The following is a 26,888-nucleotide window of genomic DNA, read 5'->3' as shown; positions in this document are numbered from 1 at the left end:
CTGCAATACTGCCAGCTCCTGCTGTCTTTAGGTCCTTTATCACTTCTTCTTTAGCCTGGAAGGGCGGCATTGTCAGAAATTCTCCATAACCAACACTAAACGTCACTGCTGAGTGATGTGAAGCAGTGGCACAAAGGCTGAGCACCCACAGTCCTCTGAAATCCTCCTGAACAGATCAGAGAGATCCAGGGTGAAAAATTGAATCTAAGACACTGAGTAAGCAGAAAATTCCTTCAACACCAGGCTACTGGACCATTCCTCAAATTTACCAAAGCATTTCAGCAATATGCTCTACAACCTTTTTAAATGCCCTATGGTGCTGGATTACTTATGGCTTCCCACTATTGCTCCCATTAAAGACTTCTGTTAGTGCATTATGCATACAGAGGTCGGACACTCTAAGAACAGTGTAAATGGAAAGCATTCTGGATGAAAAACAGGCTTAATGCTGCTTTTTAGCTACAATTCAGCATCAAAGTCCTGTGTGGGGCAACTGAGGCAGGCAGCATGGTGTGATGTTCTCGTCCGACAGCAATGTCAAACACAGCAGTATCCGCCCCCGAGAGAGGCGCACAGCACGGTTCAGCATTTCATCAAGCCGGTGCTCACATGGAGCAAGGACCTACTCTGAGGAGGGGGCGGAGGGCACCTCCCGCCCCCCCATGCTCCGCGCTGATGGGACGTCAGCGCGGCCGCTCCCCTTGCGGGGCCCCGCAGGATTTCCTGCCTCCGCAGCCCCTCAATTCCTGGAAGCGATGTCTCCCCAAGACAGGAAGGGCGGGCGCGGCGCCGCCGGCTGCACCGAAGCCCCCCGTGAGGGGATGCGGCGACCCCCGGGCCCCCTCAGAGCGGAGCGGCGCGCGCACAACCCCACCTCACCCCACCGCCCCCCCATCCTCCCCGCGGGCTTCCCGCCGCCGCCGCGCGCACGCAGGCGCCGCTGTAACGGCCGCGGCAGCGGCACCGCGTGCCGGGGCGCGCTCACGTGACGGAGCTGATTGGCTGGGGCGCGCGCGCCCGCTCCGCTCGCTCCGGGCCGGGCAGGGCAGGGCGGGACCCGCCGCACCCGGCACCGCACCGGGCATTGGGCACCGCACCGGGCGTTGGGCACCGCGCACACCGCTCCACACACAGCACCGGGCATTGGGCACCGGGCACACCGCTCCACACACAGCACCGGGCATTGGGCACCGCGCACACCGCTCCACACACAGCACCGGGCATTGGGCACCGCGCACACCGCTCCACACACAGCACCGGGCATTGGGCACCGCGCACACCGCTCCACACACAGCACCGGGCATTGGGCACCGGGCACCGCACACAGCACCGGGCATCGCACACACCGCTCCACACACAGCGTCGGGCATTGGGCACCGGGCACCGCACACACCACACGCAGCGCCGGGCACCGCACCGGGCACCGCACCAGGCACCGCACCGCGCTGGGTCACTTCTGTCCCGCCCCCAGCGGGTCCCGCTCCGCGCTCAGGTGAGACGCTGCGGCCCCGGTCATGGGAAGAAGGGAGGGAAGAAGGGAGAGAGGGAGCGAGCGGGTGGTGCCCACTGTCTAGGCTTCCCGAGGCTCTCCCGGCGGGACGCGGTGACCCGGCGGGGCCGGGCGCGGTGGGAGTTGCGCTGGAGCGGCGGGAAGGAAGGAGAGGTGGGTGGCGGAGAAGCCCAGCGGGCCGGGGCGCTCCCCGCTCCGGGGCACGTCCTGACCGGAGCCCCGGGCTCCTGCCCCAGCGGGGTCCTGGTACCCGCCCGGCTCGTGCTGGTGTCTCGTGCCCTTCGCCGGTAAGGCCGAAAATGCTGACGGCTCTCCCGGGAGTCAGGCGGTCCTACTGCATCGCTGCCGACCCATTGGATACCGTTAGGCGTGTTTGGTGTTTCTGTGGTTGAACGCGGTGCAAATAGTGCACCTGGGGTGTTTGTCGCTGCACCTGGCATGACTTTTACACGTTCATGCGGGAAATTTATCGTGGCTGCCCCCTCTTTGTGAAAACTAGATGGACAAATCTAAAATTTGTTTGTATTTCACTTTCCTGGTGTTGGTTTGGCACATTTTCCATAGAAAGGAAACTTTCTTCTCCTGTAGACTCTCCAGGCGCTTTCTGAAAGCACTTTATTTGAAAAGCAATTTGCTGAATTAACATAGCATGCACAAAGATAACCTGAGTTGACGTACTAGCAGAATAACATCTATCTCGTGAGCAGAAATGCAATATTCCTACCCTTAGGTTCCTTTTTAATCTTAAATTATTAATGGTTCTCTGCATTACAAGAATGAAATTTATAATCGGTACAGAGTGCAAATGCGTGTAGAGAACTGGATACAAGAAGATTATGAAGAAAGATGTACCTCCCAAAAAGACTAGCAGGAGAATGAAGTTAGAGAGCCTCTTCTCTTCTTTACAGTTGTTGAGAACCTCTGGGGAGAAGCACTGGGCTGTATCCAGCCCAACTCTTTTGCAGCTCTCCAAAAGGAAGAATGGAAAAGGGCAAAACTTTTCCCTACTTGGATAGCATAGGAAATTAGAGCTTTAGTACATGCACTTTTTAGCAGCTGTTTAACTGAGTCGTTGTGGGTGCTTCTAAGGCAGGGTGAGTGGCAATCATAGTATCCCATCTTCTTTTAGAACCTGATTGTCAACTTCTCACCAAATGTTGTCATTTGTACTTAGCTAAATAGAAATATTTACATCACGTCATCAGTTTCTTTTGTCTGCGTAATCAATGCAGGAAAAAATTCCTTTTTCTCTAAGGGAGACCCTAGAAAAAGCACACTTGCCTAAACTGAAGTAGAAAGGGCAAAACACTTGCATTTACTATGGATTCTAGAACACTAAAGGTTTGAAATTATCTTGAGAGGAAATATTGGTTTAGGTATCAATGGGAGGTAAAATTTCTACTGTCTGTTCAACCATGTAATGTACAGCAAGTGAGGTGTATCATAGTAAAGATTACAACAGTGAATTAAGGTTCTGCTCTTTCTTTTACTTGAACTTTTTCTGGTATTTGAACTCTTAAAGGCAAAAGTTTGAAGTGAGAACATATTAAACAAGGAAGAAACACGAGGCTTAAAAGCAGTTTTCTTCTACAGAATCCTTCAAAGTTTGTTGAAGAGATTTGGGGTAGATGTACTGTGAATGTGTGGTGTTACAGAACTGAAAGCAATACACAGAGATGATGGGCTGGTAAAAGGAAACTAGAGTAGTATTAGAGGATAAAATTCTGCAATGTTTTTAGTTTTGTAATAATCTTCAAAAAAAAAACAGGGGTGAGACAAAGACTGGATCAGCTTAGGCTTCTGAACAAGCCAAAGGTGAAGCTGAGGTGGATTTGAGGAGAAAATTGGGCTGAGCTTTCTTGAGTTTTCTGTAGTATCACTATGTTAGAGGAGTGTCTTGTCCATAACAGAAGAGGCTCCTAGACCAGATCACACATGATTGTTGGCCCCAACAAGTCATCCAGGGAACCTAGTGTTCCACCCGGCCTTGCCTGCATTCCTTCTGGGCCTGGTTCACACTGCAAATGTTTCACCTGCCAACCTGCAGCAACAACCACCTGCTCCTCACCTTCCTGCCTATTTAAAGGAAATTCCCCCCTTTGGAGAATTAGACCATATAGGTACATCCCTCCCTGAATTACTCTGTGTTCCAGCTGGCTTTAGTTTCCCTCAGCTTACGCTGACCTTGTTGCATGTCCTGCAGACAGTACCACGGTGTGCTTGCTGTTGTGGGTGAGTGTGAGTTCAGGTAATGACTGCCTGCGTGTGGAGCAGATGGAAGAGAGAAGGAATTGCACTGCCATGGAAGGAACTGTTGCTCTCTCATGCGGGCACTCAGGGTGAGAGTTGTATAAAGCCAGCTCTCTTCTCAGCTATGAGAGAGACTCAGATGAGGAAGGTCCATGTAAGGTTTAGCATCTCTATTCTTCTGAGTGCAGATCATCATCACAGAGATAGATGATCTGCTTGGTATGAAAGATGTTTATAATTTGAAGTTGTAATCAGTCAGCACAATGCTAATTAAGAATTGAGCCTTTCTTTTATGGTCCCAGCTATCTTCAAAACCAGAAACCCAAAGACTGAGGGTGGGGGAATGGAGGCCAGAAACATTTTTCTGTGAAGTGGAACTTTTAGGCTTATGCTTTAGTAATGATGAAAATCAGGTTTAGCTACATTTCTATCCACTTACATTCTTCAAACAACTGGTCTGACTTTACAGCACAACAATTTAAAAACGTCTCAGCAAGCAGAAGAGTCTCAGTGTGTCCTTTAATAGGGCAATAATGTAAATAATTAATGATTGCTGAGAAAGAATTATGAATGAACTGGTGCATGTCTGTTTGAGAGCGAGAAGGATCTTGATGTATCTTTGGAGGCCATGTCTGTGGATTTTAATGAGGACAAAGCAGAGAAAGGCTGTTAGAAGTGTATGAGATCTCAGTGAAATATAAACAGGGAGCTCTGGGTTTATGAGCAGGTAAATCAGATCCTTTTTTTTTTTTTTTTTTGAAAAGCTGCAAGTAACTTCTGATCTTCCTGCCATCAATACAGTTCTCAACAGTTGTAGCTGCATGAAACATGGCAGTTCAGGAAGACCGATATGATCTTTACCACTAAAATGCTTATTGTTAAGTGTCAAAGGGAAGGGAAGGACTTCTAGAGGGATATAAAGATCATGCCTCTAGCTCTTGTGTCAATCCCTTTGGCTTGCTTATTCCACAAAGGTGGAAGGAAGTGTTACTTCACTTCCTGTGTTTGCCCTCGCTGTTGTCTTATACTGGGTATCTACAGCAGGTGAGAATTTCTGTGAGTAGCTAACTTCAGTCCTAAATTCAACTCTGAAAAGTTGCTGATAAGAAGGGAGAAATGCCTGGAGAAGCTAAGTGGGCCACTAGTCTGTTCAGCTGAAGAATCTGCGTTTTACTTCAGCTACTCAAGCTAGAGCATGAACCTCTGAAACCTACTTGTGTCACTGAGCATTGCTTTGAGGGCACCATCTGAGGTGAAATCAGTGTTGCTCCCACCTTTGGTTCCTGGAAAACCTCAGCCTTGCTCTTGGATGGGAACCAAGCCACAATAACACAGACGTTTACCAAACCCAGCCAAGCACTTTCATAATTAATTTCATTTGGGACCAAAGGAGAAGCAACACAGAAGTCCCAGTTCATGTGTCATCAGGCTGCTAGCCCATATTTTAGACTTGATATCTTCTTGAAGGTGGGCAAAAAAACCTACTCAGGCTCTGTTACCTAACAGAGAGGAGCTGGTCAACTGTGATAGAGTAGTGCTCACTTATGACACCTAAGGTGATTTTTAAAATCTAAATCCAGAGGAAAATTACTAAAGAACAAGCTTCATTTGACAGAGCTGTGTCAATCTCCAGTTATGCTCAAGAGCTCATCTAGCTACCCATGATTTCTTCAGTTCATTGGAGCAAACAGTATTTTAATGAAGATTTTCAATCTACCTGTTTGAAACTTTGAAAGACTGTTTTGTTTACCAAGCAGGCCTGTTGTACAATATATAATGGATCATAAAAGATGTCTTTGCTATTGCATGTGTTGTAATTTTATGTTGAAAATAAGGTTTATTCTCTCTTCTTTTTTTTTTTTTCCCCTCTCCTTTCCTCTTCAGGAATGCCACAGTAAGAGAAAGACATGAAGTATCTTTAAAGGAATTCTGCTTTTGATCAAGCTGCTAAAAATGGATATGAACACTATTTTCTCCTTTGAGGTAAGTATTGACAGGGAGAAATAAAAGAAAACCTGACTTGTTTCACTTAGTGTTGCCTGTCACCACTGCTGTTCTGTCCAGCAGCTTTTGGTCAGGTATTTTATAAAGTTGTAGCATCTGTGTCTTGGTGAACTTTGTACTGGAAGTCTTAAATGGAAAAGTCCTAGAATTAATCCTTTCATTTACAGAATTAGTCAGCTTTGTTCTGCTATTCCAGTAGATAAAAACAAAGGCATAAAGGATGGGTGTTGTTGCAGGGTTAGCAATGGGTGGCTTCTGCACAGAGTAGCTTTTTGACCCAATGTCAGGCTTTTTTTTCAAAGCATCAAAGAAACGGAAGCTGCTAAAGTCTAATTTTCAAGAGCAAATACTTACACAGACTAACTGCAGATGCAGGAAATGAGTGAGATCTTGGGATGAAAAAAGAGATTGTACCACAAATATGCAGGTACTGTTTCATGCATCCAAGCAGGTTTCTGAGTTCCTGCTCTCTGCAGCCTAGGGAAAAGTGGGGCCATTGCCAGCCTGAATTACAGGTGCATATTTATATTGCTTTTGTCAAGTACCACAGCCAGATCTTCACAGTTCCTACGGTAAGCATATAAGTTAGTAAAACCAAATATGTGTCCTTAATTTAGGATCACAGGAAAATTCAGGTTTTAAGGAACCTCAGGAGATCATATAGTGAAGCCCTCTGCTCAGAATTTGGAGTAATCAATGAAATTAGGTCGTTTTCACCCACTGGCTTTCTCAGTCTATTTTATGTTCAGAAGCATTAACAAAAGATGGATTTATATCTTGCCATATGTATTGAATGCATATTATAATAATGCAGATAGGAACATAACATGCTACTGAAATTTATCAGAAGGGAAAATGTTTTAAATAAGACAGGATTGTACAGGAATGGTCCGTTTTTCTGAACAAAAAAGGAAACAATAAGTTTCTAATGTATTCATTTCTTGCAATTGCAAATGAAACCTCTGCAGGTCAGCTAACACAGTGACATGCTGCCAGTATTTTCAACACGGGTTCCCTGCAAGAATTACCCCTTCCCAGGCATCTCTAGGGAGTCTATTTATTTACTTCCTCATACAAGCAAAATTGCTTTCTCATAATAAGGGGAAGGGAAGTGAGCACATTGCTTATCCTGTCTGATACATGTTACTGAAACATTTCCTCTGAAGTATAAATATTTGTTCATGGGAAAACATAGTGACAATGTGAATAAAAATAAGCATCTTGTCAGGAAGCTTAGGGAGCAATGTCTCCCCTGGGCTCTAAAAGTAAACAAACCAAGGATCCCCCTCCCCCCATCATGTACTACCAGGCAGAACATTTTGTGAGCCGTAGGAATAACTACTTCAGCTGTTTTGGCCAGGGAGGGTCATACAATGAAGGGGTTAATCCTGTCAGGAGAAAGATATTTTAGCATTCAGAGCCTCATAGGAGGGTCATTGAAGTGAAGAGACACTTGGTTTACTTTGGATTTATGCTTATCTCAATGTGCTTTGAATTGATCCCTCAAAATTGGTAATTTAATAGCTTTAATAGTTACATTAGTAATTTAATGAGCCCCTTTCAGCACATCATCAAAGACAAACATATACTTTGTGAATAAAAATAGAAGTCATTTTATAGGTAATGCAGTTCCTGAAAGCCAGTCTATAATATTACATATATGCAGGTTGGGATTGCCTTGGTTTAACCCCAGCCAGGAACTAACTACCATGTAACATTCCCAGCGGGGAGGAGAATCAGAAAAAAGGTAAAACCCCTGGGTTGAGATAAGGACCATTTAATACTTGAAATAAAATATAATAATCATTGTAATGAGAAGGGAGACAACAAAAAGAGAGAGAAATAAAACCCCAGAAAGACAAGTGATGCACAGTACAGTTGCTGACCAAGGCCCAGCCCGTCCCTGAGCAGCAATTGGCAGCTCCTGGCCAAATCCCCCCAGTTTATATACTGGGCATAATGCTTTATGGTATGGAACATCCCTTTGGCCAGTTTGGGTCCCCTGTCCTGGCCATGCTCCCCTTCAGCTTCTTTGTGCACCTGCTCACTGGCAGAGCATGGGACACTGGGAAGTCCTCAGTTTGGAGTAAGCATTACTTAGCAACACCTACAACATCAGTGTGTCATCAGCATTCTGAATAAATCCAAAACACAGCACTGTACCAACAACTAGGAAGAAAATTAACTCTATCCCAGCTAAAACCAGGACGGCGATGCTATGAATTATTTAATATGCACTGAGACTGATCTCAGCATCAAAAAGTACTTATTAAGGGAAATGGCATACCTTAGAACCCTAATATCTCTCTTCACCTCTGCTCCCAGTTTCAAGTCTCATTTCCCAACCTGATTTTCAGTCTCTAAATGAATTTCTAAATGACATGCATAAGTCATGTAGTTAAATTACAGAATAATGTTCTCAAGGATGAAGGACCACCGCTTCCCTAAGATCCTGCTCTATGGTGAACTTGCCACTGGCTGCCGCAAGAGAGGAGCCCCGAAGAAAAGATACAAGGACTCCCTGAAACAACATCTCAGCCTTGGCCATATTGATCACCATAACTGGTCTACTCTGGCCTCCAATCGGGAGGCCTGGAGACACACCATCTATAATGCTGCTGATGCCTTTGAGAACACACACAGGATCACTCTTGAGGAGAAAAGGCAACGCAGAAAGAACCGTGTATTGCAGAATACACCATCTAAGGAGTCTTTCTGCTGTGCCTTTTGCAATCGGATATGCCTGTCTCGTATTGGCCTCATAAGCCACCAGCGTGCCTGTAACAAATGTGGATAGAGCCTTCCCAAATCTTTGTTTGCGAAGCCCAGCCATGATTAATGTTCTCAGAAACACCAGTTCCTGTTGCTTCTGTGATTTGGTCTCACTTGTTAGAGAACACATCTGCAGATCTGAACAAAAGTTAACTTGTGTACTATCATGTACTTGAGTCAGAAAATGCTACACCTGTGGAAGGCATGTCTTTGTAGAGGTGTTATTTGCTCCTTAATATCCTGGTCACAGCTTATTTGCTTATGGGCTTTTGTGTCACTTGAGGCATTAGCAGACGAGTAGTAGTAAATTTAGCTCTCTGGGTAAAGAAGCTACTGCTTTCTCAGAGATTACTTTCTTCATGCTCAGTGGAATAAAATAGCTACATGTGTGATAGCCTCTACAGTGCAATTGGGTAATTTAATTTAGCTGACAATTCAGATTGGTAAAAGCAAAGTTCTGGACTGTGCAAACCCAGCAGAGGTGTGTGTGTAACGGTAACCTTCAGTAAAATCAAATGTGGCAGAGGAAATTTTAAATTTTAAAACTGCTTGAGTTAGTTCCTTGCAAGGTGATCATTGTTTGTGGCTAGAGATTAGAAATTTGGGGAACTGCCACACACACTGTGTGTGGTTGGGGTGTGAGGGGAAGGGCAGTGTTGCTGTTCGTTGCTTTTGATCTTCGTAATTAAATTTGTGTTCTCTAGCACTGTTTATCAGACTGTTGAAATCCATGTTTCTAACTTCATCATGGGATCTCCTATGCTTTACAGAAAGGAGAGTGAATGATTTTCACACCACCAATGCAGAATCAGGAACAATTTGTTATTAATAGGTGTGAAATGAAGAAAGAAACGGTGCAGTTCTGAAATGTCCATTAATTCAGAGAGCTTAAGCATCGAGGTACCCAACTTGTGATAAAAAAGCAATGCTGTTGCTCCAGAGCATTCTCTTTCCAACTGGAATTACCTGTCTCTCACACTTTTGGAAGCAAGGGCCTAGAACTCCAGATGAGGATTTGCAGCAATAAAAACATAGTCTGGTAACAGTACCTGAGCTTTAGCTACTTGCTTGTTTTCACCACTTTGTTGGTGATGAAACCTACATGGGCTTCTACATGGGCTTCTACATGTGCTCAGCATGGGCAGGTGTTCCAGTACTTGTCCTGAGCAACAGGTACTGTTTACATTTGAGGTGAATGTTATGGCCCTTGTGGCTGTCAGTGTTTCAGTTCTTGATTTATGGCCATTGCTCAACACTTGAACCCCTTAAATTTGGCTCTTGTATTTTAGAGACATGTTTTTGACTGTCATATGTGCTTATGACAGTAATGTGGATTATTAGTCACTAAATACAGGAGAAGGTTTCAAAAAACAGTTCCCAGTATTCTAAGGAAAATACCTGTGGGTCAGGCTTTTCTTGAGGCAATGCATCTTTCTCCTCTGAATTTCTCCAGGGGTGAATTGTTCTTTTAATCCTCCTTTCCTCATGTGTTTGCAACAGTGCTTCCCACTGGCAGCACTGTAATTAGGGAACTCTCAGCATTTCTCTTACAATAATGGTGCAGTAGTATTTTAGCTGTAGGTCTGAATTTCAGCTACTGTAAAAAAATTGGAATGGTGGAGAAATGTTTACCTTCTGTAACAGATACAGTTTGATGAAATTTTATTGGCAATTGCTTTTGTAAATAATTCATATTTTTCCCTGCAAAAATATTTCGGTGATGAGGTGTGGGAGGAATTCAATTCTCTTGAGGATTTTATAATGCTACAAAATGCACCCTGCTCTAGCAATTTTGCCAATATGTATGGGAGTAAATAAGATTAATACCTTTGTCGTTCTTCTCTTCTGCCATTACCAAGGAAAAGGACTCTTGCCTGACTTGGAAAAGACTGTAAAAGGGTTCTTTAAAAATAAAGCTCTACGTGCCTTGCTACTTTATTGAAAGAGGAAAAAACCCCTGTTAGTAGGATTCGTGATGCTTTGGCAATGTGACTTCCAAGCAATGAGTGCATGAGAAATTTCAAGGCCCCGGAATATTTTTGATTTTGTTAAAACTCCCTGATGCCTGGCTTTCGAAACCACTGCTAGTGGTTCTAGTTTGGTTTTAATTTTACAAAGGTAAATTCTGCTCCTGACATATTTAAATGCAGAAGTTATCAATGTATGTGTAATTGGAAAGGGATGTCTTTCTCTCCGTACTTTGCAAATTACACAGTATACACATACTCCTTTAAGCCCTCTGATTTTTGCCTGATCTACATGTAACAATGATACTTTGGCAGCTACTGGAGTAGTATGTTCTACACCCTCTGTAAAAACTGCAAATATGTGCAAGAAGTATGTGATTTCATGGTCCATGGCTTTTGAATGGTAGCATTAAAAAGAACGGAATCCTTCTTGGTAACTATTCCAAATAAACATAATTAAGGAAAGTCTCATCAAACAGCCTGGGGTGAAACGTGAAAATTGTCTTCATTCCCTGCTTCTTAGACTGGGAATCACTTGTGTGCATTCCTCTGCTGTTTCTGCAATTAGCATTATCCTTCAGCTAAACCATTTTGCTAGAATTTATAGAAAGTGTTTCAGGGGGAGAAGGATATCCATCAGAACCAACCCTGGTTATATTCTTTCTGCATATGATTTAAGGCCTTAACTCATTGGGGAAACAAAAAAAGTGGTACCTAGATTTGCTTAGAGATGTTGAAGTAAACCGCTAAAATATATGAACTGTGGACAGTAGAAACCTTGTGTTGATATAATCCAGTCTAACCCACTGAATTTGTTGTGTTGCAAAAGTGCAGTCTTTGCAAGGCAATCTTTGCTGGTGTAACTAAATCATGTAATTAAACTGGTGTAAGTGGTTGTAAAAGGCACAAGGTCTTACTTTCTTGGAAAAGATGAATGGTTCCAAGATATAAAATGTGCAGAATGTAACAGGAGCTTCAGACTTTGAATTTTGATCTTGAGTAAAACCACAGTGTTGCTACTGTGCAGGATCATACTGTTCAAAATAAAGGAAGAATTGAACTGTAATCTTGAGGAGGATTATAATCCAAATCAGTACATTCTTTGAACAACCTAGTGAAAAAAATATTTAAGTTAGAGGTGCTTCATTCATTTTGGTTTTGCTTCAGCTACTTTAAGTTATACATCTTCATCTTTCTAAGACAGGCATGTTGCAACTAATTCTGTGGATTTTTTTTCTTCTTGAATTACCACTGGAATTGAAGCCCAGAGGAGTCACTGAAAGAATGCTTTTCCCCAACAGTTTCAGTAGGATTTATATCAGGCTCTTAAATGGTAATTGGGTTCTTTTACTTTCATGTCTAGCTTGCTATGGGACAGAGGTGCAGAAGAGCAAGGCTGTTTCTCTAAGATTAATGATGATGAGATTAAGCTGCCCTTGATTCTTCTATTTAATCCTGCTCTGTTGGTTTGACACCCTATAAAGATCAAGATATGGCTGTTGGCTGCTGTTCTTGTATATAAGCAGTGATTCAGAGACCAAAAACACTTGGCTTTGGCAACTGTGAAAAAGGCAAGAAAATCTGCTTTGCTTCTCTTTCCCCTCCCCACTTCTATCCTGTATCTTCCAGTTCCTGTAACTAGAGATCTGTGTTCTAGACTTGTCCTCGTGATCTCTGTATTACATCAGTATAAGTAACTCAGCAGGGATGGCATATTGTTGCAGAAATCTCTATTTGTGTGTTGTTCCTGTCAAATTTATGCAATCTTTGACCAGCTTCTAAAATTTGGTCTACATTTTGTATCCTTCTGCATGTAAAGCTACTAGTCTTTTAATGGGTGATTTATGCAAGCCTCAAAAGGCAGGCAGAGCATTTTTAATGCTTGAAGAATAAGGGCTGATCCATTTATATATGGTTTTTGAAGCTCAATAGCTCAGATCAAGAGTGAGAAGCAAAGACTGCATTTGCCGCTGAAAACCTCCTGTAGTTGTAGTATAAAGATGTTCCAAGTCTCTTTGAAAATCAGTACTTAGAGACAAGTGAATTTTGACTGATCTACATAGAGGAGAGATGGAGACTGACAGCTAGCCAGAAGGTCAGATAGACAGACAGAAAATCTTCCCCAGCTGACTATTTGCTCTGACTCTCATTTCATTCCACAAGGAAGTTCTTTCCATTCCATTAACATCTGATGAGATGGCAGAAACACTTTAAGAAACTCTGAACAGTTATGCAGGTGCCAGCACTATTACTTCCAGATTCAGTCCCTTGCCAAACAGCAAAATGACACACAATCAAGAAAAAATCCTACTAGTCAGTTTGTCCTCTTTAGCTCTTGTTTGGAACTGTTTTTATAAGCTGATTGAATCTTTCTTAAACATGTAGTTCTGAGGATCTAGAAGCATGGAATGTAGCAAATACAAGCTGTTGCAAAATTATTACCATTAGAGAAGATTACACGTAATACAAAACTCTGCCATAGAACAAATTCTTAATACAGCCTTGTCCTCTCTGGATTGTGAATGCAGTGAGCCATAACTCTGCCACTTCTTCCCTTGGGAGACTCTTATGTAACTGCTCAGCTGTTTCTCTTGCTGTTCTTCTTATTAAGCCAAAATTTTGTTTTGCTTAGTCGTATTCTGGTACACCTAACTTTGCAAACTGGGACTGTTCAAGTGAATCCACTCCCTTTTAAGACCAGACTATGCAGCCTGTAGAAAGACAAGTGCAGCAGTAAAGACAGTATCAGAGTTTTGTAAGGCTTCATGAGAGGCTCTGACTGCACAAGTGAACATACCTGGCTCAGCTGAGCGCCCTTCCAGCAACACAGGTCAGCCCTATCCTGGGCTGTGTTAGGAGTGTAGCCAGGAGGTAGATGGCAGGGATTATTCCCCTCCACTCAGCACTTGGGAGGCAGCTCCTGAAGAACTGTGCTCAGGCTTCACTTGCTTGGATTGACCAACTGAGGAGAGTGCAATGAAAGGCCACTGATATGGTTGGGGACTGAAACACGAGATGCACACAGACACTGAGGGAGCTGCTTATCTGGCCTGGAGAGGAGAAGGCTAAAAGGGCTTCTAATTACTATCTCAGATACCTGACAAGGGACTATAGGGGAAACTAGATCTTCTCACAGTTGCACAGCAAAAAGACAAGAGGCAGCAGTCACAAGTAGCAGGAAGGCAGGTGTAAAGAAAAACATTTTCTCAGTGGTTGTAAAAAAGCCCATTATCTTAGTGTGGGACTAAGCAATGGAACAGGTGGGTTGGAGACTGTGGAATGAGCATCCTTGACGTGATCAAGGTTTGAAATTAGCTGTGCATTGAGGAGGAGATTGGACTAAATGAACTCCAGAGGACCCTTCCCACCTAAACTGTGATTCTGTTGTGGGGTGAGGTGGAGAGAAGCAGGGTCTTGTAATCAATGGGTTAACTATGGAAGTGAGGAAATGCAAAAGCCCACATCCTACACATGATTAGACTGAAAACTAAAGCATTGCTGAAATATAACCCTCTGAAAAATTGTAGATATCTAATTTTTATTCCAAGTTATAAGTATTGGCATTTTCCTTCTCTAGATAGTCCCTTTCCTGTTTACTCAGCCGTTTAAAATGTATGCCTATAATAAGCCTTCTATATCCCCCTTCTAGTGAAAAAGAATGTAGAAATATAATTCATAAGGCAAACAACTGGTGCTATGTATCATTCACAGAATGCTTTAATAAAATCTGGTGCACTGCGGGCTTCTTAAACGATGATGGTCTTGCACTATATTTAGCATTCAATGAATAACTGAAAAAAAACCCCTAACAAATAAGTGCACAGTGGTCTATGTCAGTGTCCAATGCACACAGTGAAGGTATCATTGTATATGTTGCATGTCTTCATCTCTGAGAATTAAGGCAATTGTGTGGGATCGTAGGAAAAGGGATGCAACTGGCCTACTCAATTTGCATAGCTGGCTGAGAGTACATGTTGACATCACTAAGTAGACCCACCTTACGTCAAACACTACATTCTGTCCATGTTACACCAAAGAGTAAAAAGGACTGGGTACAATCCACAATAGTTTTGAAGAGAAGGCTAATTGTGAATGCATAAGTATTTGGCATGGGTGCATTGCAGGCCTGAATGCAAACCTATTAATGAAAAACAATGTATTGACAGGAAACAGATTGAATTTTATTGCAGTGTGTATAGAATATGTATTTACGTAGTTTTTTTCAAGGCATTTATTCTCTTTATTAATTTTTATGGGTAAAATCTAATGAAATGTATCCTAATCCATTACAGAAGTAGTTAGAAATTATTTTGATCTACCCGCATCATTAAAGCCTTTAAGCCTAATTGTGGGGGAAAAGTAGACTTCAATGACAGGAGCTGGGTAATTCTGATATTTTAATTCACATGCTGCCAGTTGGCTGAGACTATGTATATCACAGACAATGGGTGGATGGTGAAGAATATAACTGAAGTACCACATGTCTCCTTATTTTGGTTGTACATCATTCACTCGTGTTCTTTTTGTATTGTTGAAAGCAGATTTCATGGGCTGTAGAGAGCACCTTCTGTCCCTGTGAGATTGCAGTGTGGAGCCCATATGGGACAATTTAACTTACTTTGTTTTACTTAATTCCTTGTGCATTTAAATTATTTCCACCAACAATCTTTTCATCTAAACATGCTCCTAAAGTCTTCTAATGTGAAAGGCATTCAAGAATAAGGAAGAGAGAGGAACTCTAGTTTGCCCTGTACTGTTGAGTTTTGGTTTTGGACTGTCCCAGGCATCTTCTGCAATGTCAGACTTTCAGTGCACACTCAAACTCAGTCCTGTAACTGTCCCTGCTGACTGTTGGTGGTGTAACTTGTCTTGGGAAACAGCATTTGTTGCTTGGGTGTTAGTACCTAAAACAGAGGAGAAATAATATCAGTTGTCCTGAATTAAAAGCTTGCTCCTTCCCTCAGATGGAGCAAGGAGCCACATCACCAGTTTGTTTGTTTGGGTTTTGTTTGTTTTTTTTTAAGCAGACCATACCTAGACCTCTAGTGCAGGGAAGAACCCCTTCCTTCTGTATGGCCCATGGGTCTGGGATGTAGACTTTCTCAGAAGGCTGCTAAACAGAAATATAAAAACTAAACCCCAGAGTTACCATGCTTAGGCTGTCATTCTGCAGATAGAGCAGACTTAGATTATGGTGGGGTGGTAAGAAGCATGGGCTGGTCCATTTCCTCCCCTTCCAGAAAGTTTTGTCAAAGAAGCTGAAGTAAGTGCTTGTAGTCCCTTCTTCCTGCACCTCCTGTTATCCTTGACTGGTATTTTTTCAACCTGTCTGAGCCTTTCCCTGTTGTCTCGGGAGTGCAGAGGATGGAAGGGCCTGAGGGCACTGAGCTTCAGCATTTCTGAGCTGGTAGAAACCTCCCTGAGGAGTTCTACTAACACTGCATGTCAGAGCAGCCTCTGAAGTTAAGCTAACTCTCCAGATCCCAGAGTAGAAAGGTTATTTGTAAATTCAGTTACAGTTTATGCACAACTGATGCTCTCTCCTGATGTTTTTTAATCATGTGAGAAATATAGTCTCAAAAACAAAAGGTTAATTTAGCCCCAGAGTAACAAATAATATGTTGGAGCATATGGGAATGTACATTTTACATTTACTTCCAAATGCGTTCTGTAATTTAGCAAAACCAAAATAGTTCTAAGTAAGTAGAATTCTCCGTGGGTGTGAACGCATTTTTTAATTATTATTTCATTCTTTTTTTAATCCAGTTCTTCTCTCAGCTGTGTGATAGTGTTAAAAGCGCATAGCGGAGCTGCAGTGATGGAGCACGCTTGGCAGCCCATAAACATGTTTTGGAAAGCTGTATCGACTTGGCAAACAGGGACTCTAGTTAAATGGTCCAATGCCATGTCCTCTAGGATTGCTTGCAAAGACAGAACTTACTCCCTTCTCCCTTCCCCTCTAGCTGTTATTCCCCCCTGAAAACAAACAAATTAAAGTGAAAAATCCAAGCCGGCTACCTGGGATACTTAAACATCTAATTGAGTAAAATTTTACCAGTCATGTATTTTTAATGCTTATGCAAAGTCAGTGGGAATACTTGTGGTTTATTACTGTGCTTTCTTGTACCACAGTCTAGAAACTGTCAGTTGCTCTGCACCCTGTTAGAGATTCATTCTAACCACTTCTCGAGATGTCACTCAGGTTTATGGTCAAAACTCAACTGTTTGTTTGAAAAGTTTGGAAAAATGTAAATATGATTTTGTGTCAGAGACCGAAGAGCTTCTGGCTGTCCTGAGGTTTTATTTTATACTTTGCTAGAAAAGCTGACACCTGAATTATATAAGAACTTTTACATTTGTGGTGGGAAAGCACTGAATGGTAAAAGTTGCTGTAGATGGCCATTAAAATGGAAACAACATCGTAGCATGGAGCTTTTTCCACAGCTGCAGAAGCCTTCAGGCTCTGGGTACCCTTTGATGAAACAGAAAAAGAGAAAAACTTGAGACCTTTTCTTTATCCCCATCAAAAGCAAAGCTCTCTTTCTCTTTTTTCACATTTCAGCCACCTGACTAATCTGTGTCATTGCTGTATTTTGCTAAATTTACTGTTGTGCACTAAAAATAACATCTTTTTTTCTGCCCTCCTCCTTTATTTCTGTAGTAAAGCTCTGTAAAGAACTTGCCAGCAGATTTAAAGGTTTGTGGGGCTTTTGTTGTTTTTATTTTTTATTGCAGTCCAATACTTCTTGAGTCAGTACCGTGGCAAGTCTGGTTCCTTTGTGTTGTTTTTCTCTCTCACAATGCTCACTTAACCTGTTCTGACATTAATACTCAGTGCTTGCAGCAGTGATAGTCTAGGTGTTTTTAATAGAGGCATGGGTTCTAGCTGTGTGATTTGTCTTCAGAAACTGATCATTTAGACTGTAGAACAAAGGTACCAATAAGGAATTAAAAATTGCCATGCTATAAAAGGAATAACATTTGTATCACCCTGCTTTTTTCAGTCTCCTGAATTCAGCAGGATGAACCTGAGTGTTTTTGTTTTCCTAAAAGTTGTGTGTTGGAGAAACAAGTGAATACCTGGGCTTGTTGTTCTTGCATAGTATGAAAATTTTAGCCCTCATTTGTGGAGGAAAAAAGTTCCTGTAGATCTCAAAACTTAAAAAATGGAAGGTAATTATACTATACATTTTAAATCTGTTGTCATTCTTTTACTTTTTGTTGCCTGCGTTATCAAGTTGATATTTTTTTGATTGCAAGTAGTTTGTCTGAGTGAGAGCTGTTTTCATTTCTGATGCATTTGTCTTGTCCATCCAAACTTTGTGCAAAGCTAGGAGAGTAACACTTAATATTTGCCATGATGCACATTGTTCTCTTGCCCCTAATAGCTGCCAGTGATATGAAGTTGCAAACTGTAATTTGTCCTGACATAGATGTACTCAACTGAAAATTGTTGCAGTCTGACCTGGTTAATGTAAGTTTAGCTTCTGGGTATTTGAAAAATGTAAGTAATTGACTAGAACCAAATGCAGTTGGATGCTGTTAACCTGCTAATGGTACTGTTAAATATTATTATAAGTGGTATTTTTAAAAGAACTTTATAATGTTTACCAGCAAAATACCGTGTTAATGCTACGAGACTATGCAATTTGGGAGTCCTGCTTGCTGTTAAGAGAATATTTTTTGAATAGTGATTATTTTTTTAATAGTCACAGCTGTGTCAAAAAGTTCCCTTAGCTGCAGCAGTTGTACCCATGCCCCTTACTGGTCAGTAACATTTTTGTTGATGTCAAATGGTAAAGGGAAGAGCCAGAGACTGCTGCAGGGAGTGTGGTCAGGGAGCCTGGTCTGGACTGCTAGTGCTTTCTGCAGTAGCACTCAGGGCCTTGAGCTGTTTTCACTGGTTTGAAAACACCAAGTCTACATTGTTGATATAAGGCAAGGGGAGATTGTGGTTTAATTGTTACATGTTTATTTTATATGAAGGGTTCAAACATTAGTGAAAATAGAAGCGATTTCAAAACATAACAGCAGCACCTGCACTAAGAAATCACACACCCAGCTTAGGGCATTATCCAGGGAGGCCTTCGGAACCTTTGTGTTGTGTATGTATACACGGTGTTTACAGTGTCCATGTACAGAGAATGGGGGGGGGGGGGGGGTAGTATCGGTTTGGTTTTGGCTGGTTTCGTGCCCGAGCTTTTCCTGTGCGAGGCCGTGGAAGAAAGCCCCCGCCTGGCGGTGTCGGGACAGAGGATCGGGATGTGCCCCGGGGCTGCCCCGCTGGGGCGGTGGGGCAGGATCGGGATGTGCCTCGGGCTGCCCCGCTGGGGCGGTGGGGCACGATCGGGATGTGCCTCGGGCTGCCCCGCTGGGGCGGTGGGGGGGACGCTCCGCGCTCCTGCGGGCGCTGGGCGGGCGGGGGCGGCTCCATCCGCCGCCCCTTTACGCGCGGCCGCGGTTTCATGAATGAAATCCAATCGCCGCGCTAAAAATAGACCGCGGGGCCGGGACGTCACGGCTCCCGCCGGCCCCGAGCCAGCGCCGCGGGGCGGGACGAGCCGGGCCGGGCGGGGATCCCGCGCTCGCCGCGGGGCCGGGCGAGCGGAGCAGCGCCCGCGGCGATGCCGCCTCCCTGCCGAGCCGCGCCGGCTCCGGGCGCTGCCCCGCCGCCGTGAGGAGCAGCGGGAACCGGCGGCGGCGGCGGCTGCCGCCCCGTCCCGACCTCGGCGCAGCCCCGCCGCCTGCACCCCCGCTGCCGGGCATCCCGCCCTCCCGGGTAGGTCCCGCGTCGCCCGGGCGCGATCGTGCTCCGACCCGCCGGTGTCGGGGCCGGGTTGGCCCCCAGCGGCCCCGCGGGGGCGGGTGCCGGCGCCCTGCGCGTCCCGTGTGGTCGCAGGTGCGCTCCCACCTTGTCGGGAGGGACAGGAGGAGGAGGAGGAGTTGGCGTCCTCCCCTCCCCCGAGGACAGAGGGCTGAGTCCTTGATGAAGCGGATCTATCTGGCTTCCTCTTCAGTGAGGCCACGAGGTGTAAGGCAAAAATAGAGGGGTGCGATGTGTACGGGAAGTAGAAACCTCCTGGCGCTTGGTATTTCTGAGTGTCATTTACTAAAAACTCGAAGGATTTCTTTTCCTCCCTCTTTTTCCCCCTGTCTTTCCCCCTGCCGCGTCTGTGGAGTCTGTTGTGAGTTGCTGTGACAACAGCAGGAGGCTGCTGGGGGGTCTTGCAGCACAGATTATCAGGTGTCTGTGTCGGGACCTATTTGGGGGCCATAGAAAGGGGTAGAGCCAAACAGTAGTAGACTTTTAATTTGTTTAATCAACCTTTAGTGGCATCCAACATCTAGAGCAAAGAGAAATCGGTCACTAGACATATGGAGGCAGACTAGTCAGAGAGCTCCGAGTTGCCTTGTATTGGTCAAGGCACCACTCAGGCTTCTGAAGGAAGCAATATACTTGTTTAAAAAACGATAATAATAAAAGAAGGCCCTTGAGGCTCTGCATATGGTCACAGCAAGAGCAAGGAAGTGATGCCAGAATAGTCTCAATGACTTTGTTCATCCTCAGTTTGTGTACTATTTCAGGACACACAGCTGACTTGAAGCCAAATGTTCAGCTTGAGCTGTAATAGAAGCTGAGGTGGAAATAAGCTTGCTCAGTGTGCTTAAGGGCAGTTCTTTAGCTACTGGTCTTTCTAGGTAAAAGTAATGCATGTGGGGAGAAACCCACCACTCTTAGGACTACACTGAAGACTTGTCACATGACTGCTCAGTGTAAGTAGCAGTTGAATGGCACAAATCTCAGTACAGGCTGTATTTCAGGACTGGTAATCACACTACATGGAAACAGAATGGCTTAATTTCTTTTCAGTATTTTTCTGATTTCCTCTCCCATTAGGTTATGCTTTTCTTGTCTATGCATGTTGGATTTTTTTTTTCCACGGTATTCTGTGTCTCAGATATACAGAGTATCTGTATGCTATTAACAGAAGAAAAAGGAATTGTGAGTTCCATATTTGTACTAGGGTTCTTTATCTGAGTGACATAATACTTAAGGAGCATAAGATCTGGGACAGACTGAGATACACAGAAGTATTTTTATCCATGAAGAAATAAACATCAATTTTAGCTCTGGGGAGTTTTCTAAAACTCCTGCCCTTTTAAAACTCCAAGCTTCACAAATACTGTAGAGCATTAGGCTGAGAGGAAGAGCTGATCACTTGACCAGTAAATCCCAATGTTTGATTATTTGCTAATACATTTTATTTGCTGGAAAAATGCTTAAGTCCTGCATCCAGATGTTGCCCTGTGCTGAAGGAGATGAATGGACAGAGAAGCCTTGAAGGAGGAGAAGCAAAGGAGCAACAGGTGTTTGATATTCTCCTCCCTTGCTCCCATCTATCTTGCCAGAAGAGTACACAAACACTGTAAGACAAAGTATGTGCTGGGGGGGGGGGGGAAGGAAGGGCTGAGCCGTCCTTGCTGCACACAGCAGACATGTGGAATAGTTTGGAGCAAGACTAGTCAGACTGGTGTGAATGTACCCTTGAATCATTGATGGGGTTTCCATAAAAGAGTTCAAAAGCTTGTGCTGAAGGAGTGGATGGTGCCTGAGCTAGAACTGGTGCAACCTGCAGTGCATGTGGTCACATCCCTTTGGTACCAGGGATAGGTTCATGAAATAAAAGTATGCATTCCCTTTGGTTCCCATCCAACACCATTCTACTTTCTGTTTTCCTCTCCTTTCTGTCTGACATGAGACACAAAATAGCATTTTCTTTCTTCGTTTTAAAGTATATTTTATTTTGCAAATGAGTCTCTGTGTGGCACTAGACAATACAAGTAAACCCCACATCTTCATGTATCTTGCACTATTCAGTTAATGTTGCTGAATTTGCATTTGAGACGTAAATGCAGGACTTGACCTATGATCTGAAAGTAGCATTTATCTGAAGTCTGACATCCTGAAGTGTTTGCTATTCTAGTCAGTGTTTAGGTCTTTGGGGGGCTTTACCTGCTGTCATTGTGAGGTCTCACTCTCCTTGGGTAATTTCCTTGTGATAAGAACTTCTGGGGATGAATAAAATCACATATAATGTCTTTCTAACATCACTGATGAACGAAGAGGAAAATGCATGAGAAATGTCACATTAAGTTCAAGAAATAAGAGCCTGATTCTCTATTTTGTAGAGTAAACAAGTACAGAAAGTGAATTCAACAGCTCTCTGTGCTAGAAGGTCACCAGTGTCTCTGGAATATTTTTCTTTGTTTGTAGCTCTAGCAAAACTTGATAAATATTTTCCTCATAGAAATGCACAAAAGTTGGGAGAATGCCTTATTTGGTGGTGGTTGTTTTTCTTTCTGTACTGTTGGGAACGCTGCTCAGAATAATGTTGTTACCAATCAGCATACAATGTTAACACCTGTCTTTATAAATGGGCGAAATCACCAACAATCTATTCTACAGTATCAAGAGTTTAATACTGTACAAATGTCTTAATTACAAAAGAGTAAAACCAGAGGTTTCATCGACTTTATTACAATGAAGCCTAGTAGTGTTGAATCAGGCTTTTCCAGTGACCCTTCTTCTGTAAAGCTCAAGTTTTTTATATTATCCCAGATACTCTTGGGCATTGCAGTCAGTAAGGATTCAACTGCAGCCTGGCCCCAGTTATGTTGATCTGAATAGTAAAGCAGGAGCCAGAGCATCTGATGTTTTATCTACATTAGTGGATCATGTGATGCAGTTGCAGGGGACCTGGGCATAAAAAAATTGGTGCTGAGGACCCAGTGTCCACACTGCACACAGTTCAGGGACAAAGGGTGTTACTTCAGATGGCCTTTAGTGTGGTCCTGTGGACTGGACATTTACACATTAGTGGTGGGTGGCACACCTTTCACTTCAGATTCACCTGAAAGGAATTCAGTTTGTGCAGTCTGTGGCTGCACCTGATTTGAACCAAAGCATGGAGCATTTGTTTCAAAAATGTATTCTTGAGCTGAATTAAAATGCTATTAGCAGTGCACCCTTATTCTGCTCCTGCAGTATCATCTTTTCTTGCAGAGGGAGGACTAATCTAAGGACTCTGCACAATGGCATTGTATGGGTGGCTGCTTTATAAAGTGCCAGCTGTTTGGTGATGGTTATCACCATCAGTGGGTATTGTTTGTTCTTCAGGTACGTGGTTCTCTAATGTCAGCCTTTTAAACAAGGCCAAATCTTGGTCACTCAGTCCCTTGTGTCTGCTGGGATTATCACTGTTAAATGGAAAGAGTAGTCAGTTGTAGCTGGGTGTATCTGAAATCCTCACAAAATGCATCTGCAAAGCCAAAGTGTGAGCCTTAAATCAGTTATGTACCAGCTGTGGGATATTTCCCTCTTTCCAGGAGTGGGCCCAGTATGGTCACCCTTTTCCACATCTGTGCACATTGAGAGAAGAAGCAAAAGGAGGTACAAGGGACTGTCTCGAGTTGTGGCTTGTTCTTGAGGTAGACTCTGAAAAATTGGTGAAAGGAAGAGTGACAGCACTGCAGGCTCTCCCACCACATAGAAAACACTCATCCCAGATTCTCACACACAAGGTTCTTAAATATCCTTCACCTGCTATATGGATTAATTTCTTGGGAGATGATCTCATGACGAAGGATATCCCAAGATATGTCACAGGTCAAAATAATATGTAAGCTGCTCCATGTAATCACCTTGCTGATTTCTGCCCTTCAGATCTTCAGAACTTGTCAGAAAATTGACATAGTTCAAGTCTAATGCTGAACTCTGTATTTGGATCTCTGTTTGGTCTGATAATCTAGGTGTGTGTAACACAAAAACAGGTCCTTGTGGGCTGCATGTTTTTCAAGAAGGCTCAAGAGAATCTGGTATTGTACCTAAAGCTGAATGTTTTCATGCTTGGCTATTGAGCTTCAGGGCAGTCTGTTTTATACATTGTAATGGGGGAAGAATTTGTGTTCTGCTAGTATCTCTGATTTTTGTTCATCTAAGGAAGTGCTTATTCCTGCTGATCAGAAGTTGTTCTTTTGATCACAGAGGTAGATCAGGCTTGATGAAGGGTCCTAATAACTAACCATTAGAGACAAACAGATCTGGACTCACCCATGCAAAGAGCAGAATGACAGGCTTCTGATACTACAAACCAGGAATTCCCTGTCTCTACAGTTTCTACAAAAGTTGTGGTGATGATTTGACTGAGAAGTTTTCCAGGTAAACTTAGAGACATCTATTCTGTCTTCAACTTTACATCTTCATCAGGGGCTGTTCTGTTCATTTCTATGTGAGACCATGGTCAGTTTTTTTTCTCCCTTTAAAACTTGAGGGATAGAGTGGGGACTGTGGCAGCTGAATGAAGGCTTCTGAGAACTTACTCTACCAGCACGTGATACAAACTAAGAAGTCGTAGCCAGGAATAAATCTGGTGCTCGTTGACCAAAAATTGACACAAAAGAAGCTGGTTCAGGTAAGCCAAGTGGGGTCTCTCTTGATGGCAAGCTCAGTACTTACCTTCTCCGGCTGTATCAAATTTTAGCAGCATTCTGTGGGATTTATATCTTTGTTGATACTGGCCCTAAGCTATTCTATAACAGGTGAAAAAGGGTAGAACCAGGTTCTGCCCTTTTGTAAGATATTGACCTGCATTCTCCTTTTGTGAGCAGCAACAGCCAGGGTTATCTCATTTATCACCTCATGCAGTGAAAAAAAAAAATCCTGTCAGCTACCCCTCTCCTTCTACCCATGGTAGATCCAAGGATCTTGCATTGTGGATCAGGTCAACTTTGGAATATAAGGGCTTTTCTCCATTCCCATCATTGGCTGTATCTGTTTTGTTTGGTCAATGGACCAGGTGTATAGCAAGTAGGTGATAAATTCCAGATTTAGTCTTGAATTTCTTTCTCCTGAGTCAGTCTCTTCCTTTTCAGTCTTTCCATGGGCTTTAACTAATGGCTGTAGGGTGGTGCTGCTTCATCCTGGACAAGAATCCAGCCTGATGTGCATCATGCCCACCTTTGTCCCCTGGTGACCTCGTGATCTGATCCCACCTTGAATCTTATTATGCTTTGTCACCTGCTGGTTCTTTGATGCTGACCAGGAATAGTTTTTCTTTTTAAACCAGTCTCCCCATCTGCCCTCCTCTGATTTAATAAAACACTAATACTAATGTATACCCTTGTAAAAAATGTTTTGTGATGGTCTTTCAGCAGCTGGTGTAGCTTATCTGTTACTTGATACCGTGCTGTGATTTATTTCACAAATATACTTGGTGGAGCCCTAAATTCAGTGATTAAATTGAACCAAACCACAAAACAGCCTTTTGGCCCTTAACCTTTCCCCAGATCAGAGCTGTGTGTGAATTCTGTACTCTTGCACAAGTGACCACTAAGTCCCCCTGCTTTGTCCCCTGGTATAGATGTGTTAATCCATTAAGATTCTGAAACAACACATGGCAGGTTATATATTGAGAACAAACATTTCACACACTCTTTCTGGCTCTTGTGGTTTTTGGTCCTTGCCAAGGTGCTGGTGCCTTGGGACTCTGCAGTGTAAGGTAGTGATTTCAGTGCCTGAAGACCTTGGCATTTTGCATCTCTTTTTCCAGTCTCCATGGTTGCAAGCAGTAATTTTGCAACTTGGGGATGGAGGTAAGGGTGTTGCATAGACTCATAAATTTTTTTTGTATTCTTTTTGACGTGTTATTTCCTAATGGCTCTCTGAAGGAGTCACTCCAAAACTATACTAAAAAATACATCTCTGGAATAGATTGAAATATGGAGTAGCTACAAATGCTCTTTCATATAGTTTCAGGGAGTGTGGGTTTTGGGGGTAAATGTTGATGATCTTGTTAGCTTCCTGGTGGCCTGAGTTTTTCAAATAGTTCCCACTCCCAGCATTCATATTAAGTCACGTTGGATTTTGGTGTCTCTTTCCATTAGATTTCTCTAATAAACTTGTGACATTGTAATTGTAGTTGGCAACCCATGTGTTTAAAGGAGTTCCTGGTTTGCATGTTTAGTCAGATTACTTGAGACAGGTTGATTTTTTTTTTTCCCATGGAATAACTTACAGGAAAACTCTACTGAGCAGGAAGGGTTCTTACATGCTGTCATTCTGAACTGTCATCTGAAGAGTTTGCTCTTAACTCAAGAACTAGGTAAAATGCATTCTTGTTTTCATGCTAAGGGGTGCTATCTCAGTCTTATGGGGCATATTTAAGTACATAGCTAAGAAGTAAATGGCTGCAGGATCACCCCATAATTACTGATTAATCACTCTTAGTGTTTTGTTTGTGGTGTTTTGCTGAAGGGAAAAAGGACGATAATTAGCTACTGCTCTTTGAAAAAAAAAAATCTTGATTATGTTTTGTATATGCTAAGTGATGATTTAAAATATCTGGACATTTCAAAATGGATCCATAGGGGTGGATTCATGATCCTGCACAGGCAACTCGCTATTGGTTTTGGATCTTCATCATCTTTCTTTCTAGCAGAGAAAAATGCAATTATAGCTTTAAATATAATAAACTGCATTTGTAAAACAAGACAAGTTCATGGGTAGGATCTGGTTATCTGCTGTGTACTAGTACACCTACTTTAATACAAAGAGTGAGACAGTGTGTGTCTGTGTTTAATTTTGTGTACCAGGGGACTAGACAATGAAGTGATGTGCTTCATCTACAGATCTTTTGGAAAATTTCTGTGGAAAGGCAGTGTTTCATTATTGAGGCTGACTAGCCTGCATGCTATGGCAACCACAACTGTTTTTTAGTGATAATAATAACAACTCATTTAGCACTGAGGAAAAACTAAACAAAAAACCAAGCACCCTACAGCAATTTGAAGTGAAGCAAAATAGAAAGAAACCAGCAACTGTAACCATCTGCAAGCCATGGTTCAAAACACTAACCTTCTACTTCTTTGGAAATAAATCAGCTTTGTTTGGAATATTTCTTAGGTGCTAATCAAGTGAAATTAATAGAATGACTTTATGTTAGATCTTGAGTCTACTCACATCTCCTTATTTTTGGCTGTCTTTGTCTTCCCTTCATCTGCAAACAGTCACAGGTGAGAATGTAAAAATGGAAACATCCTAAGAGATTTTGAGATCCTGTGTTATTCTTACGGGTATCTTTTTTCATTTCCATCCATCTGCTCATTTTTCTTTAGAACTGGATTAAGGAGCTGAATCTTGCCCTGCTTTCTTTTGGGAACAGCCATTTCTGATCAGACCTTTACCTCAGTACATTTCCTGCTGCCCCTCATTTGATGGCACTTCTGTCTTTCTCTGGGCTTTTTGGTAGTGCCCTCTCTGAGACTGGTCATGCTTTCGGTAACTTTCCTCTGAGCTTTACCCTACTTTGTTTTGTTGGTAAACTAAA

General features: G+C 43.0%; 2 protein-coding genes across 7 annotated transcripts in view; one reads left to right on the top strand and one right to left on the bottom strand.

Moving 5' to 3' along the window:
• The window catches only part of CABCOCO1 (ciliary associated calcium binding coiled-coil 1), a 228,659-nt gene extending 227,827 nt beyond the window's left edge, over nucleotides 1-832 (bottom strand). The window contains exon 1 of one of the 3 annotated variants that reach the window (XM_051800230.1): nucleotides 627-832. The gene's annotated coding sequence lies outside the window, so the exon portion shown is untranslated. Of the gene's footprint in view, nucleotides 374-626 lie in introns of those variants that run through there. The other 2 variants (XM_051800227.1, XM_051800228.1) reach the window with 2 other exon arrangements.
• Nucleotides 833-1,010: 178 nt separating this feature from the next.
• RHOBTB1 (Rho related BTB domain containing 1) overlaps nucleotides 1,011-26,888 on the top strand; it is a 57,155-nt gene continuing 31,277 nt past the window's right edge. For 3 of the 4 annotated variants that reach the window (XR_007906737.1, XR_007906736.1, XM_051800213.1), the window contains exons 1-2: nucleotides 1,011-1,492; nucleotides 5,645-5,743. The gene's annotated coding sequence lies outside the window, so the exon portion shown is untranslated. Of the gene's footprint in view, nucleotides 1,493-5,644; nucleotides 5,744-19,120; nucleotides 19,283-26,888 lie in introns of those variants that run through there. The other variant, XM_051800214.1, reaches the window with a different exon arrangement.

The sequence above is a fragment of the Manacus candei genome, unplaced genomic scaffold (genome assembly GCF_025592945.1).
Source record: "Manacus candei isolate 608988 ecotype Guabito, Panama unplaced genomic scaffold, ASM2559294v1 h1tg000050l, whole genome shotgun sequence".
Lineage (NCBI taxonomy): Eukaryota > Metazoa > Chordata > Aves > Passeriformes > Pipridae > Manacus > Manacus candei.
This window is presented reverse-complemented; position numbering and strand designations above follow the sequence as displayed.